Raw genomic sequence first — 23,316 nt, 5'->3', positions numbered from 1 at the left:
AAGATTGAGGACGCTACAATATATGTAATTAGAAAAATAGGTTACTGATGTTCAGATCATGAATCCTCAGATATCACTGTTTATGGCATGGCCTATTGCTTTAGGTTGTCAAATTTCTACATTAGAATATCAAACATCACCAAACTATGGGGTAGGTAAACAAGTTAAAAAAAAAAAAAAAAAGCTATTCTTCCTAGAGGGGCTAGGATTCTTTCAGTAATGAGGATGATAAATACACAAAAACTAATAGGTATCCCATTAGCCAAGTCTACCACATTATATGCGGCTTAAATATAGCTTCCTAAAGCTTGTTCTGTTAAAAAGAAAAGTTCAACACGGAAAGCATGCCATATGTTAAAACGGAAAAATTAAGCACAGAAAAAGGACTTCCTTTCAAACACTGGACAGTTAAGAACTTTCCAACATCTACATCCTGAAATCTTGCCCTTTACTTTTTTTCCTGGGCACAGGTTTAACAAATTCTGAAAGAGAAAAAAAATGAAAATGTCTGGTCTTTACAGTAAAATGTAAAAACCAACCACAACTTCAAGTTGACCCCATTAGGCTGACTTTCCTAAAAAAGTTTTCCATTTTTTACATAACATCAAAAGTAAAAGCCTGATACTGGCTTGAGTGCAAGGCCAATTTTTATCACTAAAAGTTAAACAATGAATTTCCTATCACTGAGAAGATCACCTTTGGTCACGAGGTCCCACCCTCTGCAGCAAACTTCAAGAGCTTCCTCCTAACTACTCGTATTCCATGCTCCCAAAAGTGTAAGGATTACCTTTTATATCTGCTTCTTAGGGGGAAAAAAAAAAAAAAAAGTAGCTTTTCTTTTAAAAGGATTAAATAGACAAAAAGTTCCAAATTAACAGGCAAGCAAAACACTGCTTTCAAAGGGACCACAGTATCGTCAGGCTTCTGGAATACTGGTACATGTTCTAATGTTTTGATTTGAATATTAAATTATGTGTGTATGTTCCATTTGTGGAAATTTATCAAGTGATTTATTATTTGTGTACCTTTCTGTATGTCTCTTTCAATAAAAAGCTTACTATTAAAAAATATTTTGCTTATAATCAAAACAATCTACTCAAAGATTTCAAATGCTACAAGATGAAAAGAATGGCAAGAAAAACAATCAGAACCTAAAACTGAAATCCGAGAAAGGAGAGGGACATGAATCATTTCCCAAACAATACATACTGGATTTCACTATGGTGACCAACAGTCCATTAAATCTCATTTCTCTCAAGCTTATTTCCACATTAAGAAATACATCACATGATTAAAATGCTTGTCACATAAGCAGTAATATGAGACCAAGGGGCTTGAAGAAATGGAAACAGGTCATATAAATCCTAAAGTTAAAAGGCAAGAACAGACTTATTTTACTAACTAAAGGAGAACCTTTACCCAATCTGTCAAAACATCACTAAACTCTAAGCACTACAGCAGGCAGAATTTCAAAAATGTCCCACCCCAATCTCTGGAACCTGCGACTACCGTGACAAAAGGCACGCTTCACCCCTCCAGACAGGGCGAGGATTCCCGTCGGCCCGATCTGGGCACATGAGCCCTTAGCAGCAGAGCTTCTCTGGCTGAAAGCAGCAGTCAGAAGTTTGGAGCATTAGGAGGACGTGGTGCCATCACTGTTTGGAGATAGGGGCTCATGTGAGAAGGCAGGCCTCTAGAAGCCAAGAATGGCTCCAGTCAACACTGAAAAGGGACCTTAGTATTACAACTGCAAACAACTGAACCTGATCAACAGGTGAATGAACCTGCAAGTGGGTTTTCCTCCAAAATCTCTCTGCATGAGACACCTAAAGGCTGGCCCATGTTAACCACATTTTTTTCTTCCTATCTTTTACAGCCAGCTCTGGAAATCAAGTACAGGTGTGCTGATAAAGGAAATTCATTCATTCAACAGGTTATTTACTGGGTTCGGATTATGTACTGGGCACGGTGCCAGGTGGAAGGAATGTAACAATAAAATAATCCTATCTTTTGAAGTTCTCAGACTGGTTAAAAAAAAAAAAAAGGACTGACATAATGAACTCTAACAATGAAGGTACAGAGATGGAGAGATGCACAGGATACCGGGGAAAAAAATCAAGACAATTCTTTGTGCGGAGGACACAGAAATCAGAAAGGCTACAAGGAGGCAGCGATACCTGAGCTAGACCCAAGGAATAAGCTCAAGTTTGCCTGGCCAAAGATGGGGCAAGAGAGGGGGGTTAGGGGGCAGCCTTCGGGGCTAAAGGTACCTGCCAAAAAAAGGCAAGGAGGTAAAAACAATATAGGATGCTGGGGAGAAGGGAGCAAAAGAGTGGAACTAAATGGCGACTCAGTATTCTTAGAGTAGCAAGTGAAACGCAGGAAGAGATTACACAGAAGAGGAAAACAAGACTCAGGTTATCAAGATCCCCAACTCCTCAGTAAGGTACTTCATAGGCAGAGATTCATGCTGAAATTTATGTTTTAGAAGCTATGTGGAGGATGGATGTATTTGACCAAGAATTGGGCAGAAAATTCAGCAAGAATGAGGAGGACAGGTTTTAGAAATATTTAGAGAAGTACCATCCACAGGATTTCAAAAGTGACGAAGCAGATATGGCAGGGGAGCAGGAAGGGTCAAAAGGAAGAGGCAGAGTCACAAAGAGTATTAGGTTTCTAGCTGAGGTGACTCAGTGGATGATGGGGACATCAAGATACAGAAAATTCTACCTGAAAAAGACAAGGTTACAGAAGAACAGGCTGGAAAAGCATTTAGTTACAGCTAGAGATAGGTGAAGAGCTTTTAATGCTAGGCTCGACTTGGTAAACTTTGGAGAACCAAATTAGGTTTCTACGACTAAAAACTAATTCCTAAGGAGCTCCTGCTGTGCTTAGCAGGTTAAGAACCTGACTAGTATCCCGAAGGTTGAAGGTTCAATCCCTGGCCTGGCTCAGTGGGTTTATGATCCCACACTGCTGTGGCTGTGGTGTAGGCCAGCAGCTGCAGCTACGCTTCAACCCCTAGCCCAGGAACTTCCATATGCCAAAGGTACAGCCATAAAGGGGCGGGGGGGGGGGGGGTAATCCCTAAGGTACCCTTCGAAAAAGCTGTTAGTCATCTGATAGCCCAGACAGTAAGTGGAGTCTACATTCAGGTTGAGGCAGCTGGAAAAAAGAGCATGTATATGAAATACTTCCACGCAGAAACAATGATTTTCACACATGATGTGAGGAAACTTTCTCATCTCATTGTTTTGCATGTAGCTGGACCAGTTTTCCCACTCTCTTTTCTCGACTGTACGTTCTTGCCTTTGTCATCGATTACCCATAAAAACTGGGATTATTTCCAGGTTCTCTCTTCTGTTCCACTGATTTATGTGTCTGTTTTTGTGCCACTACCATGCTGTTTTGATTATGGTTGCTTCAGTGTGGTGTGAAATCAGGGACCGTGAAGCCACCAGCTTTGTTCTTTTTCTCAAGGCTGCTTTGGCTAGTCTGGGTCTTTTATGGATCCACACAAATATTAGGATTATTTGTTCCAATTCTGCCAAAAATGTCATATCTTGACAGAGATTGCATTAACTCTGTAGACTGCTTCAGGTAATATGGATATTTTTAACAATATAAATTTTTCCAGTCCAAGAACATGGGATCTCTTTCCATTTCTTTGTAGCATCTTCAATGTCTTTCATCAATGCCTTAGTTTTCCCATCACAGCTCTGTCACCACCTTGGTTAAGCTTATTTCTACATATTTTATTTATTTATTTATTTATTTATTTATTTGTCTTTTGTTGTTGTTACTGTTGTTGTTGCTATTTCTTGGGCCGCTCCCGCGGCATATGGAGGTTCCCAGGCTAGGGGTCGAATCGGAGCTGTAGCCACCAGCCTACGCCAGAGCCACAGCAATGCGGGATCCGAGCCGCGTCTGCAACCTACCCCACAGCTCACGGCAACGCCGGATCCTTAACCCACTGAGCAAGGGCAGGGACTGAACCCGCAACCTCATGGTTCCTCGTCGGATTCGTTAACCACTGCGCCACGACGGGAACTCCCCATATTTTATTTTTTTAACAAATTTTAAATACAACGGTTTTGTTTTCCGATAGTTCATTTTTAGTATATGTAAAAAGCAACAGAGTTCTGTGTATTGTTTCCTGAAACTTTACTGATTAGTTATATTAGTGTTTTTGTGGAGATATTTTAGTTTTCTACATATAGTATGTCATCTACAATTAGTGACCTTTACCTCTTCCCTTCCTGGTTGGATGCCTTCTATCTCTTTTTCTTCTGATTGCTGGGGCTACAAATTCCAATACCATATTAAATACACGTGTCAAGAGTAGCCATTCTCGGAGCGCCCCTGGTGGTGCAGCAGGTTAAGAAGCCAGTGCTGTGACTGTTCTGGCTCAGACTGCAGTTGTGGCAAAGTTTCCATCCCTGGCCCTAGAACTTGCAGGAACAGGGTAAAAGAACAGGGTAAAACGACTACTCTCTCTTTATAAAACAAAGGAAAATAATCACCCAGTTGAGCGTAGATAAGAATGTTGCGGCCAAAAAAGAGGGAGTCCCTTCCTCAGATGTGGTACAGATCCTCTCAATGTTTTCTGTGATCAAGAATCAAAATCCAAAGTGGACACTCACTTAAATTTTAAATGTTCAGTTGAAAAGAATATATCCATTTATATGAAACCTAACAACACTCTCAGGTAAGACACTCATCGACAGGGGCAGCCACTGTTCTGGGTGAACCGTAACTGACTCTATAGCACTTCTTACAGGATTAACAAAAAACGGTAAAATGCAATGGGAATCAACATACACACACACACAAACCGAGCTACGAGTAAGTGAGTTTCTGCTCTCAAAGACATTTAAGACTACAGGTCTTTGCTGCAGAGATCCCACTTCCGAACATCTATCACGCACATACACCAATACAAGTGTAAAACTACCCACATGAAAGATCATTCAATATGGACTATTTGGAATAGTAAAAAACTGGAAACGGGACCCAAGTAACTAGGAGACAGGTTGAGTCAACTCTGATATAACCACACTATGAGGTACTGTGCAAAGAGAGTGGGTAAGAAATGAACGAGAAAGAATCCCTAAGTACTAATATAGAGAGACTTCCAGGTTATATTGTTAGGCTGAAAAAAAATCAAGTTACCAAAAAATACCCTACATAATATACTATCGTTTATATAAGACTGAGGGCAATAATCTGAGTATATATTCACTTATATTTGCAAAGAGAACATAGCAAGAATAAGAAACTAGTAACAGAATGGGAGAATATATACAAATCATTATAACTCTTCAGTAATCAGAATCTAAAAAGAATTCCCATAACTCAAATAGACAATGTAATTTTAAGACTGACAAAGAACTCGAGATGTTTCTCCAAAAATGACATACATCCAACGATCATATGACAAGATGCTCAACATCATTCATCATCTAAGAAACGCAAATCAAACCACAAAAACGCACCATTTCACATGTACCAGGATTACACATCAAAAAAAAAAAGAGTAACAAGGATTGCCAAGGATGTGGGAAAACTGGGAATTCTCCTACATTGCTGGTGAGGATGTAAAGAGACCAGACACTGGAACAATTTGGCAATAATTCAGAAAGTTGAACACAGGATTATCATATGATCCAGCCATTCTATTCCCAGGAATATACCTGAAAGAAATGAAAAACAAGTATTCAAACACAGGTACATGCACTGCATACCTGCATTACTCACAACAGCCAAAAGTCTATCAATGGAAGAATGGATAAACAAATTATAGCACAAAGATTACAATCCAGCCATAAAAGGAAGTGAAGTATTGATATATGCAGTGAACATGGATGAACCTTGAAAACCTAAGTAAAATAAGCCATACACAAAGGTTCTCATTATATGACTCCATTTTTATAAAATACCCAGAGTAGGTAAATGCATACAGACCAAATACAAATTGCAAACTGGTGGTTGCCCAAAGAGCTAGGGGAGGGGAGATTTGCTACTGCTAATGGGTATGGATTTCCTTTGGGGGTGATAAAATGTTTTGGAACTAGGTAGAGGTGGTGATTGCACAGCAATGAACATACTTTTAAGTGGAATTTATAACATGTGAATTTCACCCCAATTTTTACAATTATATTTAAAAGAAAGACAGGGCAGGGAGCAAAGAGGCTGGAGAGCAGGAGTGTAAGAAAGACCTCACCATACACTCCTACACAGTTTGACCTTTAAATCCTGTAAACATGCTCACGAAGTAGTCAAAAACAACCCCATGTTAGTTTTTAACCATGAAGAGTGCTTCTTTGCAAAGTAACTTCAGATACCCTAAGATCTTTACAGTAACTTTAACTGGTTTTTAAAAGTGGCTTTTTTAGGGAGAGGGTTCAAATCAATAAAATTAGCAACAAAAAATGTTACAACTGACACCACAGAAATACAAAGGATCTTAAGAGACTACCATGAGCAACTTTATGCCAATAAAATAGACAACCTAGAAGAAATGGACAGACTCTTTACAAAGATAACAACCTACCAAGACTGAACCAGGAAGAAATAAAAAATATGTATAGAACCATCACATGCAATGAAATTGAAAAAGTGACTTAATTCCCAAAAAACAAGTCCAGGACCCAATGGCTTCACAGGTGATTTCCATCAAACATTCAGAGAAGAGTTAACACCTATTCTGAAACTCTTCCAAAAAAAAAAAAAAAAAAAGCAGAGGAAGGAACACTCCCAAGCTTATTCTATGAAGCCACTCTCACCCCGACACAGAAACCAGACAAAGATATCACAGAAAAAAGAAAATTACAAACCAGTATCACTGATGAACACAGATGCAAAAATCCTCAAAGTATCAGTAAACCACATCCAAGTATATATTTAAAAGACCATACACCATGATAAAGTGGGATTTATCCCAGGCATGCAAAGATTCTCCAATATCCACAAATCAATCAGTGTGATACACATCAACAAACTGAAAAATAAAAACCGAATTGTCATCTCAATAGATGCAGAAAACGCTGCTAAATTCAACACTCATTCCTGATAAAAACTCTCCAAAGAGTGGGCATAGAGGAGAACTACCCCAACATAATAAAAGCCATATATGACAAACCCACAGCTAACATTCTCAATGGTGAATAAAAATGAAAGCATTTCTGCTAAGATCAGGAACAAGACAAGGATGTCCACTTTCACCACTGTCATTCAGCACAGTTTTGTAAGTCCTAGCCACAGCAATCAAAGAAGAAAAAGAAATACAAGGAATCCGAATTGGAAAAGTAAAACTATCACTGTTTACAGATGACATAATACCATACCTAGAAAATCCTAAAGACACTATCAGAAAACTGTTAGAGTTCATCAATGAGCTTGGTAAAGTTGCAGGATACAAAATTAATACACAGAAATCAGCTGCATTTCTATATATTAACAATGAAAAATCAGACAGAAATTAGGAAAACCATCCCATTTACCATGGCATGAAAAAGAATAAAAATACCTAGGAATAAACCTACCTAAAAAGACAAAAGACCTCTGAAAATTTTATGATGATGATGAAAGAAATCAAAGATGACACAAACAGATGGAAAGATAAAACCATGTTCTTGGACTGGAGGAATCAATATTGTCAAAATGACTATACTATACTACGCAAGGCAATCTACAGCTTTTATACAATCCCTATCAAATTACCAATGGCCTTTTTCACAAAAACAGAAAAATAATTTTAATTTGTATGGAAGCACACAAGACTTAATACCCAAAACAATCCCAAGAAAGAAAAACGGAGCTGAAGCAATCAGGTTCCCTGGCTTCAGACTATAGTACAAAGCTACAGTCATCAAAACAATGTGGGACTGGCACAAAAAGAGAACTACAGATCAATGGAACAGGATAGAAAGCCCAGAAATAATCCCGTGCACCTATAGTTAATTAACCTATAACAAAGGGGCAAGAATATATAAAGGAGAAAGAACAGTCCCTTCCATTAAGTGGTGCTGGAAAAACTAGTTGGTATATGTGAAAGAATGAAATCAGAACACTCTCTAAAATCATAAACAAAAATAAACTCGAAATGGATTAGAGACATTATTAAATAATAATTAAAACCATCACAGAGTAAGTCCTACTTGAGGTTGGAAACTTGTTCAACCATTCGTCTCTGTTGAGAAAGGTAGTGAGACCCTTCATATACATTTTGCTGCTTACAGACCAAGACCAAAATTTTATATATAGTATTAAACTTTGCCAAAAATGTTTAAAATAGTTTTCATTATTTTATGTAATAAACTGTAAGGCCAGATACTATAAAACTTTTGGAAGAAAACACAAGCACAACACTGACATAAATAGCAGCAGTATCTTTTTGGAAACACCTAATGAAAATAAAAACAAAAATAAGCAAATGAGACCTAATTAAACTTAAAAGCTTTTGCACAGCAAAGAAAACCATAAACAAAACAAAGAGACAACCTTCAGAATGGGAGAGAAATATGTGCAAATGAAGCGACTGACAGGGGATTAATCCCCAAAATAAACCAACAGCTCATTCAGCTTTTGTGGTTTTTGTTTTATTTTGTTTTGTTTTGTCTTCTCTAGGGCGGCACCGGAGGCATATGGAGATTCCCAGGCTAGGAGTCCAATCGGAGCTGTAGCCACCAGCCTATGCCACAGCAACACAGGATCCAAGCCTCACCTGTGACCTACACTACAGCTCAAAGCAACACCAAATCCTTAACCAGGCCAAGGATCAAACCAGCAACCTTATGGTTCCTAGTCCAATTTGTTAACTGCTGAGCCATGACACAAACTCCTCATTCAGCTTCATTTAAAATAAATAAATAAATAAATAAATAAATAAATAAATGGGCAAAAGATTAAGAGACATTTCTCCAAAGAAGACATACAGACGGCAAAAAAAAAAAAAAAAGCTCAACATCACTACTTATCAGAGAATTGCAAATCAAAATCACAATGAGGTACCACCTCACACCCATCAAAACAACATCATCAAAAAGTCCACAAATAAGATGCCAGAGAGGGTGCAGAGAAAAGGGAACCCTCCTACACTGTTAGTAGCAATATAAATTGGTACAACCACTATGGAGAACAGTATGGAGATTCCTCCAAAAACTAAAAACAGAGTTACTCTATGATCCAGCAATCCCATTTCTGGGCACAGACCCAGACAAAATTGTAATTCAAAAATATACATGCACCCCACTGTTCACAGCAGCAGCACTACTTACAATAGCCAAGACATGGCTATTGTCTAAATGTCCATCAAGAGATGAATGGGAGTTCCCATGGTGGCTCAGTGGAAACAAATCCCACTAGTATCCATGAGGATACAAGTGTGATCCCTGGCCTCACTCAGTGGATTGCCACAAGCTGTGGTGTAGGTTGCAGACACAGCTTGGATCCCACATTGCTATAGCTGTGGCTTAAGCTGGCAGCTGTAGCTCTGATTCAGCCTGGGAACGTCCATATGCCACAGGAGCAGCTCTAAAAAAAAAAGACAGGTGAATAGGTAAGGAAGAGGTGGTGTATTTATACAATGGAATATTACTCGGCCATGAAAAGTTAATGAACTAATGCCATTTGCAGCAATATGGATGGACCTAAAGATGATCACACTAAGTAAGGCAGAGGAAGACAAGCAGCATATGATTACCATCATGTGGAACTTTTAAAAATACAAATGAACTTATTTACAAAACAGATTCCCAGGCATAGAAAACAAATTTATGATATTTATGATCACCAAAGAGAAAGTGGGGAGGGGTATGTCAGGAGTTTGATAAATACACCCCATTCTATAGAGAGCAGATTACCAACAAGGGCTTCCTATATAGCACAGGAAACTATATTCAATATTTAATAATAATCTGTAAGGGAAAAGAATCTGAAAAAATGTATATATATGTACAACTGAGTCACTTAGCTGTACACCTGAAACACATTATAAATGAATTATACATCCATTAAAAAGAAAAAATTTTCATATATAATAAGAACACTTCATATATAATAAGAACACTTAGTAGTTTTCAAGAGCCTTCAATAGAGATGCCCTGATGTATCTTTAAATTTCAACATGGCAAGTTATCCCTATATCCTATGTTAACAAAAATTTTATTTCAAAAGAAAAACACAGCAACTGTAACAATTTTGTGATCCTCTGTGTCAAAGTCTAAAGGCTATATTCAAATTTATCAAATACACAAAATTTAAAGCCAGACTGCTTAGTCCTAGATGGTATTTTGAAGCCCCACACTGCTCCTTCCATACCAAAGCACTAATTTTTCTAATTCCTGAGATCAAAATTATTTTAAACATTTTTTGTCAAGTTTAACACTACATACGAAATTCGGTCTTCCTCTATAAGCAGCAAGAAATAGATGAAAGGTCTTGTTTCCTTTCTTAAAGACAAATAATTGAACAAATTTCTTATCTCAAGTAGGACTTACTCTGGGACGGAGCATGGTAATGTGAGAAAAAAGAATGTATACGTGTATGTGTAACTGGGTCACCATGCTGTATCTACAGCAGAAAAATAATGCATTGGGGAAATTTAAAAAAAAAAAAGGTGCTATTAAATTGAAAATACATACATACATACATACGTACAGAAGTTTTGGAGTTTCCATCATGCCTCAGCAGTTAACAAGCCCGACTAGCATCCATGAGGACGTGGGTTCAATCCCTGGCCTCCCTCAGTGGGTTAAGGATCCGGCATTGCCTTGAGCTGTGGCAGAGGTCGCAGACACAGCTCGGATCCCACGTTGCTGTGGCTGTGATGTAGACCAGCAGCTGTAGCTCGGATTCGACCCCAAGCCCGGAATCTTGCATATGCTGTGGGTGCGGCCCTAAAATGACCAAAAAAAAAAAAAAACAGAAGTTGCTTGAAATACATAATATTCTCAAAGTTGCTTGAAATATATAATATACTCAACTAACATCTACGAAGAACCATGAAGTGGCATCGGAGATTTGGTTTTATTTCTGAGGACTTATTTGTAAAGACTAAAAATTAGTCAAAATGCTTCTCCGTCTTAAGGGTTTTCATACACCAATAAAAAAAAAATCAGTATTAAAAAGGGCCAGGTTTTGTTTTGTTTTTAACAGAGGAACTGATGGTGAAATACAATTTCAAATGCTAAGTAGCCATTTACAGGAACACAAGCTCGTATTCTACATAATAAAATTTTTTTTTATTTTACTTGTGGCATTCTGTATAGAGTTCAAGGTACTGTGTGTAAAGTAAGAACAAGGGACAGGGGGAAAAAAACTGCCAAGGAGGACCAAGATACCTGGAATTAGAAATCTAGGTCTTTCAGTGTATACATGCATGGATGAAGGGTGGGGTGGGAGAGAGGGGAAACTGTGTATGAGAGAGCACAATCATCTAGTGCTTAAACCTGCACATCAGAACAGCACAGGGCAAGAGGAAATGAATCCAGAAGAACTGTTTCAAAAATCACAAGTTGGAGTTCCTGTCGTGGCTCAGTGGTTAACAAACCCGACTAAGAACCATGATGTTTGCAGGTTCAATCCCTGGCCTTGCTCAGTGGGTTAAGGATCCGGCGTTGCCATCAGCTGTGTTATAGGTTGCAGACACAGCTCAGATCCCGCACTGCTGTGGCTCTGGCACAGGCTTGGCAGCTACAGCTCCGATTAGACCCCTAGCCTGGGAACCTCCATATGCTGTGGGTGCGACCCTAAAAATGGCAAGGAAAAAAAAAAAGACAATCAGAAGCAATTCTGAGTTGAGCCATCATCTCTCAATGTTCACATTTTCAGAAAACTAAATGGAAAAAACAAAAAAAAAAGGAATACTAAGAATGAGTTAGATATATGCCAATGGGGTAGGAAATCAGATTTTTAATATGAATAGTAACAAAAGCAAAATTCTTCAACAGAACATTTCAGGTATTTTTCAAGTGCTACATTTCTATGTATTTCCTCCAGTGATTCCAGTTCTGTGGCAGAAGGGATGTTTCAGTTGGCAGTAAACAGACCAGTGATGTGTAGACCCTCACCAGACACCTTGGGAGTGGGTAACTGATCCTTTCTCATCACTGCAGCATATGATAGCAACTCAAAAGTGACAACAAGATTATCCAACAGCGCACATATGTATTATCCAACTAGTGAAAATCTATCAAGGCCAAGAAGGCAGAAAACAACCTTGAAGAGAGGATCAAAGAAACTTCTAAGATGTAAGCCAGCTTGCTTCGGCCACACCAGCCAATGGGTATAAATGAAATCGCACCAGTGTGAATACCTTAATAAGCCTCCAAATGCTCTTCCAGGCACTCAACCCCCTCAAAAGGCCCTCCACGAGTATTCCTGGCTGCACCAATCCTGACTCCTCCAAGCATGACAGCTCTGCGGAAAAGGGTGGGGCTTCCCTCAGCTAGCGTGCTTGCACTCCGAAGCAGAACACTACAACAGCTCAGTAAGGCAGCTCATCTGGTTTACACACCAAGTTTTTTATTGTTTTTTCTCTTTAAAGACATTCCACACTCTGCACACTACTCCCTACGAGGACCTGCTGCCTGTGATTTATCCTGACCATTTTTAATCAACAATAGGTTATTGTACACCCCCCATTCATTGCAGACACGCTCTCGCCCTCATGACCCGCCCTGTGGACTGGCCTGCTAGGGTCACCCCAGATGGGCCCACAGTGTAGTGATTATGTGCCATCTCAGGCCCACATTTATTACTTCCTGCCAACTGCCATCTGTATCTAAACCCCAGTTCTATCCCAGCTAAAATCCCAATCACAGAAATAATCCTTTCTAGTGACTTGAATAAATTTGACTGCCAATATTCAACTCACTCTGCAGTATCATCAACAGAAATATTCCTTCTCTGATGAGGTCGTACCCAACTGATAGTACTAATGCAATGGCTGGAAGGATATAGTAAGTCATAACATCATCAACAAGCCAAGAAACCTCAAAAGTACAAACACTACTACTTACTGGGGTTGATGGGAAGGAGGAGGCAGAGAATACAAACAGATTGGAGGAAAAGGACAGCCCACCTAACTTAAACGGTCAAGAAACATGTAATGCTTTCTGTGTATTTTATTTTAGCTGAGGAATAACAAACACCTTAGGGGTTCATTTGATCTGATAAATTAATGAGCACAGTAATATCTGTGATTTATTAAGGAAGACACTATACTAAATGCTTTACATACCTTATCTCTTCTAATCCTTACAAAAACCTTGTGAAGAGATAATAACTTTTCAATTATAAATGAGAAACTGAAACAGACAGGTTATGTAACTTGCCCAAGGTCACAGAGCTTACAGATGGCAGAGCCAGGATCTGAACCAGCTCTAAGACTCAAGACACTATCATGCTATAATAGGCAACGGCTTAAAGGCACATTTTCTATGTATGTTTTTTAAAATGAGATATACCTCTATTTGCTACGATGAAATGATCTCTAAGATACATTTGTAAGTGAAAAAGGACTGAGGCCAGTTTCCAAAGCATGTAATGATATGCTATCATTTGTATAATCCGGGGCGGGGGGGGAGATATACATATGTGATTACATTACACATTAAATATCACTGAAAGAATACTCAACCTGGGAACCACGATGATCCCAAGCAGAAGGGACCAGGAGACTGAGGATCAGAAAAGTGGATCATTTTCACTACCAGTACTTTGATATGACAATTCTTCAACCCACTCGTGTAATTTTTCATGACGCATAAGCACTACATAATGAAACTTAACAGTAAACTAAAACCCTGTCATGAAAGTATACCTTAAGCCCCTTGCTTACCAAAGCGAAATCAAATAGGCTTAAGAACCACAAAGGCACACCTATTTTAATACAGCATCTTTTCTAGATATTTCCACCTGCAATGGGTACCTATTAACATTGCTCACATCCTCAACATAGACCTTACATAGAAAAGAAGAAATTATAGTCAACACAGGACCAGAGATGGCAGATAGGAAATCTTGGTGATGTAAGGAAAAACAATGGTCACTCAAAAATAGTCAGAGAGGAATGTGCAGAGGCAAGCCCACTCCTGTCAGGCCCAGGGAAACAGCTATAACATGAGGCCAAGCCATAGAAATAGAGAAGATAAAGGCACATAAGCTCCTAAAACAAGGTTAGGGAAAGGAATTCTCACTTTCCAGTTAGTCTGGAATGTGGTATGATGGAAACAAAATCAAAACATGCAAAGATCTTTTTCATTTGCTATAATTCAATGAATAAAATGCCCATTCAGAATCACTGTTCCTTTGGCTTGCCTTGAAGTAGTTAGTTACTCTTAGAACGTTCACTAATTATTTATAATGCAATTCAAAATTATTGGCAGTGCGTATTAAGCACTTCCATTTTAAAAGGTTTGAACATCACTTGCTCAAAGAAAAGCAACTCTGGCTAGCTTATGCCAAAGCAGGATGTACTGGATAAGACACAGAACAGCCTGAGGAAAAGCTGAACATCCAAACCTCAGGATAGGCAAGAACCAGAGCAGTGCTGAGGCTGCAAGATTTGTAGAACCTCATGAAAACAAGTCAAGAGATAACACAGCAAAGCAATGGTCAACGGAGGTCCTTGCTGTGAACCAGGGCCCTTCTCCAACAACGGTACCTTGTGTCACCTACTACACTATGGCAGTCACACATGATGCTCTAATGTACACTTACATTTTAACGTAGATTTATTGATAATTCATAATTTCTACCTAACATTTAAATTTAACATCACTATTTTTCATTTACCAACTCAATCCTTCAATGTTTTTGTACATAATACCATAAAAAATTTCAATTTATTAAATGTACTTGCTATTAGAGTTGTTACTAGAAGACTGACACCAGAATCATAAAACACTAACTAAACAGCACTAACCAAAAATCGATGTCACAAACATGTTTCTCAATTCATCTTTCAAAGGAGTTTTTGTTCTTATAATGAGCCTGTAACTGAAGATACTGCATGCCTTTCTCAAGTAGATGAACAAAATAAGGCCCAAAACAGTAATTTAAGTTTCCTCAAATAGGAAAAAAATAAAAACTAAAAATCTCAGGTCCCCATTAATGCAATCTCAGCCTGAACCACTAAACCACATTAATATTCCTCTAAAATCCACTCATAGCACATTATGGAAAATGTGCTAACTTTCATAATTTTTTAAGTTTTAAATGCTTATTGTTTAAACCTGAGAACATTCAGCGAAAAAGAAAAACTTCCCATTCCTGTAGCACAGAAATAATCATTTCGAGCAGTCTGGTCTGTTCCTGCAACCATCCCTGCTACATATATTATAAAACAGCTATTTCTTACCCATTTCTGAGTTAAAATTACATCCCCATTACTTTTTTAAACCATTACACCTTTCTATAACATTTTATATTATTTCTTACTTCAAAAGCAATCTAAGTACATTATAGAAAATCAAATTAGAGCACAGAAGAAGGAAATAAGGTCAGCAAGAGACAGCTGCTATCGATAGATACCCTGGCACACTGCCTCCCAGGCCCTTTTCTATTGACATATGTATGCATGCCCTTTATCCACAACTCCCACCACATGGGCTCATGTCACACACGGTGGGCAGCAGAGGGATCTCTCAGATCGGGATCTCTGGAGTCGGACAGCACTTCATTCAAAGCCCAGCTGTACCACTTATTAAGTGGGTGACCTTAACCTCTCTGAACCTCAATTTCCTCATCTATAAAACAGGACTGTCACAAGAACGTAAGATACTACAGAGGAAAACCTTAGCGCGTGGCCCAATGCATGAAAAGCACCTGATTAAGACAAGCTATCACACTGTGTAAACCATGCCATAACCTCATTTTTAACCTACTATATTCTGAACATCCTTCCATGTCAATTATATCCGCCTCTACAACATCTCTTTAACACCAACATAGGACAGCAGTTTTCTCATGTGCTACATTAGCCACTGGAACAGATATCAGATTAATTCAGAGCCACACCATTTTGGTCAGTGTCACCTGCCGCTAACTATTACACACAGGGCAGAGGTCTCAAATCAACCCAACTTGTTCCCTCAAAGAGGGGAATGAAACTCAGAGCAGATTTAGACTCCCAGTGATTGCTCCCTAAATGATTTGGGAGAAGTCACAGGGTAAATGAGGTTTTTTTTGGGTAGGGGGGTGTTTTGTGGGGGTTTTTTTGCTTTTTATTGTCAGTTTTATCAATGATGAAATTCAATTTATGTACCCAAGAAATGGCAATTTTTTGTTTTTGTTTGTTTGCTTTTTAGGGCCACACAGTCTGTCTAGGCACGGATTTTTTTTTTTTTATTATTCTGCTTGGGGTTCACTGTGCTTCTTGGACTTATGACCTCAAGCCTTGTGTTTATTACAGAAAATTCTCAACCACTGTATCTTTGCAGAGTATCTCTCCCACTCTATTTCCTCTTCCAGGAAGCTCACAGAACTGAATAGTGAACTTTCACATACTCAAGTTCATGGGTCTTTCCTTAAACTCCTCAAAAAAAATCAATCGTTTTCTCTTCCATTTTATCTACTCAGCTGTTTTGAGTTTCCAGAATTTCGATCTGGTTCATTTCCAAATCTAGGTGTTCTTTTTCTCATCTGTAACTTTCTTCCATTAGTCTTCTACCTTTTGTATCTATTTTAACCAAGTGATTTCCGTCCTATGTCCTAGGATCACCTTTCTCCTATTTATAACTACCACCAAAGATAATTCATAGTGATCCATTTCCTTGTGTGGCTGGCAGTGCTTTATTCCAAGTTCATCTTTAGCATGAACTGTTTCTTCTGTGAGAGTCGACCAGACTGTGTGCTCATTTCTCTGCTTGAGGATTAGTTTCACTTAAAAAATGTTAAATTTTAACCTACCTACAATGTGAGGTATTTCCTTTCTCCTTTTTTTATTCCTAATTATGCACAAGCCCATGTTTCTTTACACTTCCCCAGACTGGTGGTCAAGGTTTTTTTCTAGTCTTTTCACAGACGTGACACCCTTCAAGGTTTTATGTAGCAGGACCACCAACTCCCCTTTCCTTCTTGACACAGACCTAAGGCTTGTCACCTGTTCCTTCGTGAGACCCTTAGGGCCTAGACCCTGATCTGAAACCACCACAAGCCTTGAGCTCCTGGTTATACCCTTACTTTGAATTCTCTTTGGCACCAGGGATTTCCTGGTTTATCAGGTTCAGGAACACTTTTGCTTGTCCTTGTCACATTTTGTGTACAATCCTGAGGTGTCTGCAAGCAGGGTGGGAGTACAAGTCCTCTACAGCAGTGCTGGCAGCACTGCTGCTAGAAGCCTCAAGGACGTCACAAAATGCCAAACTATGCAATGATCACTCCAGGGAACTGTGATGATTACTTACCATTTTGCCAGATGACAACAACCCACAGCTTTTTTTCAGTCTCAAGAACAGTTTTTAAATTGGAAAAAATAAATATTCCCAAGGCATCTGAAGATCATTTTGTCACTACACACTTCAAATGCCTTCATAGTTCTTTTCTTGCTTGAGAATTTTAATAGTATGAGAAAAGCACACCTGTTGACTCCATTTCCTCACTATTCATTCATTCTGTAATCAACTTCCATCTGCTTTATAGTCTTACAGCGCTCGTGAAATTGCACTCGAGAAGATCAACATTTACCACCTAACCCACAAATCCAAAGGCCGTTTCTTGGTCTTCGTATTAAATTAACTCTCATCCATTCAATCTCTCACTCCTTCAATTCACCCGGTAAGTCACTGCCACGTTAATTACTATACTCTCGCCATGACAACTGTTCACACTCCTCATTCCCTCTTAGTGGCTTGTTAATACCTAGTACTATGGGAAACACACAAAATGAATGAGGCATGATTGCTGTTCACCAAAGTGTAAACACCACCACTACCTAACACTTACCGAATACATGCCATGTCCTTGGTAAGGTGCTAAATACCCTGCCTGCAATCCTACCACGTGAGCCTCACTCACAATAGCTCTATGAAGTTGACACAATGGTACAATTATGAAAATTCAGAGATGAAAAATAATGCTTAAAGATGAAGCAGCCAATCCACAGAAGCAAGCTAGCTTTTATGAGTTAATTTTATGCCAAGCCCATCTTCTTAAAAATGGTGTAGCAGTATCTCCACAAGCCTCAAACTCTCTGCTGATTGTAAAACTCATACATCCAAACACCTTCTAACGCCTCTGTCTGGATGCCTCAAAGGTACCTCACATTAACACACGCAAAACCAAAATCAAGACCCTGCTTCCTAGTAAATTGACTATAATAGAAAAAAATAAAAACCTAAAAAAAAAAAAAAACAACATGCTGCCCAGACTGAGGTGGTCTACCCTCAGTGAATGGCGGCCCTAATCCACCAGTCATGCAGGCCAGGAACCTGGCCACAGCCCTGACATACTCCCACTCACCCTCCACCGCCAGCCTGCCGCCCACTCCTGTTCATCTCCTGCCCATTTCTCTCCCTACCCACCCTCCTCGCTCACCTCCAACTCTGGCTCGGGCTGCTGCTTCCCCACCTCGACGGCTGATACAGCCTAACTTGCTTACGCCATTGTCATCTCTCCCAACCTGTTCTCCCTTCTGCAAACAAAAAGCCTTCTCTTCAAAATTATATGCTATTAAAATACACATCTCACCATTTCACAAATTTCACAACCAAAGTTTTAAGTCAATCTTTATTTCAGGGTCTGAAGCAAAAGGAAAGCAAAGGTTGCCAATAGCCTCCTTTCAGTCACAAAGAAAAACAATTTCACTGAGAGTCAATCAGGACCCCAACAAAGGTACTGAGACAGATGACGACAACGAGCACAGCACCTGAGAGCTTTGGAACAATTGGCTCTCGTCATCCCAAGGTGGATCTGAATCCTACATCTGCCACGTTTCAAAGTATTCTTGTTGCACTGATACCCCAAGATCCCCTCCAATGAAACTGTCTTCTCTTAAGTAGTCAGACTGAATATCTCATTTGCAACCAAGAAGAGTCTCAGTTAAGAACAAATCATCTTGGAAGAGAAAAGATGACACACTAGACAAGGGGGACATACCTACAAAGCAAAAATAAAACAAATTCCACATAAAGTAAAACCACGTTTAGCTAGAAAATATATAAATATAGTCAATGTTCGTAAACTCATGTATCTCCTCCTTTTAAAGGTGTTACATAAAATGCTGGAGGCTAAGAGTCCTGTTTTCTTTTATGTTCTGCAAATCACCCAGCTTACTGTAGAGCTAAATGCTGAATTAAAAAATTAAGAGTAAAACCATGACTGTACAAAAATAAAAATCATAAAGATGCATCCTTGGAAACCCACTCCCTCCAGGGACAGTCTATACATGTTCTCATGTATACAAAACGTATTTTTCTTATTTCCTGTGATTTGCATTGTAAGATATTATCAACTCACCTTGCTCATAGCCAAGTATTTTACACACTGCATAAGTAGTGAAAAGCAGTGTGCCATGGAAGGGGGAAAAAAAACAGCTGTGGAAACTAGAGATTACATCCTATATAAACACTTTTTCTGTTGCCATCTGGTGGTACATGCATTAAATCAGCACTGACACCCATTGCACAGAAGAGCTTGGTCCACAAAAATCACCATCTCCTATTCTTCCGTCATCACATTTAACACCTAGGGGGAAGACAAGGTAGAACTGATTTTCACTTTGAGAACAGTCTCTTTCATGAAACCACAAATAGACACACAAAATTAAGGCTCACACTGAAGAGAAAAACCCACAGATGCCTGTGGATACGATTATCCCTATCTAAATATGAATACGTCTTACTATGACATAAGCGGTAATATTCCAACTTACCCCAAATCTTTTTCTGAACTAGCCTGCTAGGGTTGGTAACATTTGTAACAAATGCAACTAAGAAGCCCTGCTCCTCTTCCAGTTGCTTAGAGTCACTCCTGAGTCACCTCCCTATATTCTTTTTCTTGGAAAGATCATTCATCTTCATAAAAATCGGGCTTACATACTTGAGAGCCTGCAAACCTTTCACAACAAAGAATCATGTCTAGAATACAGGGAAGAGCTCTGAGAGGGCGAAAAGGCAACACGACACTGCACCAAAAGCTAAATTTGTCTGCGTAACATGGGCCCAGGAGAGCAGTGCATCCTCTAAAGCCCATAAATCTCCAAAGTTACACATCCACACAAGCCAAAAACAATGCAGGCACTACAGTCTGAACCCATGTTCAAGAAGCTAATCTCCAAAGATCAGTAAATTAACAGATTTACTCAACTGACACATTTGTTATCAAGAAAACTGGATTATTTAATTGATAGCTGTTATCTTCACTAGACATTGCATCAACAGAGTGCCAGCTACGCCTGTTACAGGGACAAATAATTACTGTGTTAATTCTGAGGACCTTCTGATTTACTCAAAGTCCCTAATGAAGACAATTAGCCAACAAAACATTAGGTTGAGCCCAGAAACACCAATAGAAACCATCTACTCACCTCTCCACTTACTCAGGGTCACTGTCCAATAAATATAAACATTCTCACATCACTGTATTTCCCACCTTTTAAAATTTCTCACTGCATTAATTACCTCCCTCTAGATTTCAATTAGTCCTGTCCTTTCTTCTCCCAGGCATTTAAATAAACATCTCTCATTTTAAAGAAATTTATTTCTCCAAACTTCAGGCTTACACTGATAAATTATAGCACTAATTCATTTTACAGAACCTAAAACTTTGAGCATGAACCACTTTCAGGCTAGAGTAAATATATCACGTGCAAGACGGCAGCACCTAAGAAGAAATATTATATGCATCTTATTTGTCTTCAACATTGTAAATACCACAGCCCAAGTAAAATGAAGAGAATTAGGTTCTGAGAATTAAGACATATGGACTTATAGAATCCCCAGACAGAAGACAGCGTTTGGTGAAGGACAGAAAACCTAGGACAAACTACTCAAGTACAAATCATCAGAGCAGAACTATTTTGAAGATCTAGTCTAAACCCCAACTTTTAAAGGTGAGAAAAATCGACTCAGGCTAACAGACCTGCTCATGTGGCAAGTTACAAAATGAAATAAAAACCAGTCTGACACTTAGCCCAATGCCTTTTCCTTTCACATCTGTTTCTTGGAAAGTCTTATAAAAATATTCTCAGTCCCACAATACCCACAGGAGACCCTGGGGGTGCAGGGCCTGGAGCCAGGCTACGGCAGTGTGTCTCTGGCTTTCGAGCAGCCTAAATGCTAAAATAGCAAATTACAAACAAGGGTTTCCTGAAGCACTACTACCATAACATTTTTAATTTTTTATTTGGATATAATAAGAAGTGTTAAAATAATGAAGCCATAATACTAATTATTTCTTCACAACAGGTCTTGTAGGTATGGGATCAGTAACTGGCAGGTAGTTAATTATCTGTCAAACTATGACAGACTCTTGCATTTCAAGGAATCACTGAGAACTAAGACTAATTTCTATGTGCTACTACAAAGTCTGACAGAAAGTGCCATCTTTGTAGTCCCAATTGGCCAAATATATTCTCTTAGGATCCCTGGTACGCACGTTTATAGTCTTTTTTATTAAGAGATGTACAAATTGAAGGGAAATTTTAAGAGAATGCCTTATGGAAATGAAGTCAATTACTAATTAAAATCAAAGACTATACATATTAAAATGCTAAGTGACTTTAGGTAAAAAGCATAGCAATCCTTACTCCGAGTATTTAACGAGATCATACAACTTAAAGCAACACTTTTGTCTTTAATTCCTCTTTATACCATCTCTTTCAACCTGATTTTCATTCCCCACCCTCAGAGCTTTTCTCCACATGCACAGATGTGGGGACTTCCAGGGTCTGCTCTTACAACTACTGCTTTTCTTACTTCTTACAGAAATGTATGTCACAGTTAGCTGGAGCGCTCCCTCTGTTCCCGTCTCTAGATTTAGTCAGTGGACCCTACCGGCCTCTGACCTTGGGGACACCTCGAGCAAGGGCCTCAGTCTCCCAACAAGAACACAAGGGCTCTGAGGATGGAGACAGTGTTAAGGCAACTGGAAGGCAGGTACAATATATTATTTGATTCCGCTCCACCATCCACTCAATTTGTCGGAGTGACTTTGTTTTACTCCAGGAGATGAGAACACAGGAAACTTCCTGGCTGGGTCTAATCTGAGTATGTAGCTCAACTAACTGTGGTTAGATAAAATGCAGGCTAACAAAACATCAACACTTACAAACCCCACCTCCTTATTTTCCTTTAAAGGACTTAAAAACATGTACTTGAGCAAGGATCGAAGAATTTTCCAAGTGCTCTTCAAAGTACCAGTACGCTCTCAGTGGTCAATATTCAGGGGGGCGGGGGGGGGATCAAATCTGCCAACCTATTGCCATAACGCCATTTTCAGTTGAAATTTGGCATTTATACTACAAGAACAATGCTTTGGAAAGAAAAACACTACAACATCATGTCGTTTTATGATGAGAGAGGGATAGGTATGTGCTGGCATTATGCATATTCCTCTTCTCTATCTTCAAAATTGTTTAACGTAATTTGTTTTATGATAGTAGTAAATAACAAACCTGAACCTTCAGGTCATGGAACTCAATACAGCATTTGGAAAACATCAGCCACCATCTTCCCTTTGGGATTGATCAGACTCCTCTCCCTCCGCACCTAAGGCCACAGGCTGCATGCAAGAGCTCCGGCTCACTGGTTATGAACACACAGCGCATCAGGCAGTCTGTTTTCCAGTCTGGTTCCACCACTAGTCCCGAGACCTTAAGCAAATTAGTTAACAGCTCAGTACTTCAGTTTCCTCACAAATTAAATGAGTACAAAATGCTACCTAACTCTCAGGGGCTGCTGTGAAGAGCACATGAGCCAACCTGCAAAGCACTTAGTGCCTGGCCCATCGTAAGGGCTCAGCAGAGGTGAAGTACAGGTGGTCACAGGTAGGCCTGCGTGGTGGGTGTCTCGGGATTTACGAGACAGTTACCAACCAAGTGGTCTGCTGCTATCTGTTCAACTTGTAGTGGTCTACTAACAGTTCATCAGTAAGTACAAGCCCTAAGTGTAGGACTCTCCATGAAAACGCTCTGGGAAAGCTGGCAGCCTGGAACTCAAGTTTCAGTGGAAAAGCAAATTACAAACATGTGAGGAGAAGGGGGTCCAAGGGTAAGAGGAACAAGAGAAACAAACCACTTCCAGGGGGATTGGGGAGCAACAAGGGCCCAAAGGGAAACGAGATTTGTACTGAATCCGATTAGCACTATTTTGA

This window comes from Phacochoerus africanus, chromosome 5, assembly GCF_016906955.1.
Source record: "Phacochoerus africanus isolate WHEZ1 chromosome 5, ROS_Pafr_v1, whole genome shotgun sequence".
Taxonomy (NCBI): Eukaryota; Metazoa; Chordata; class Mammalia; order Artiodactyla; family Suidae; genus Phacochoerus; species Phacochoerus africanus.
Note: the sequence above shows the minus strand (reverse complement) of the source record.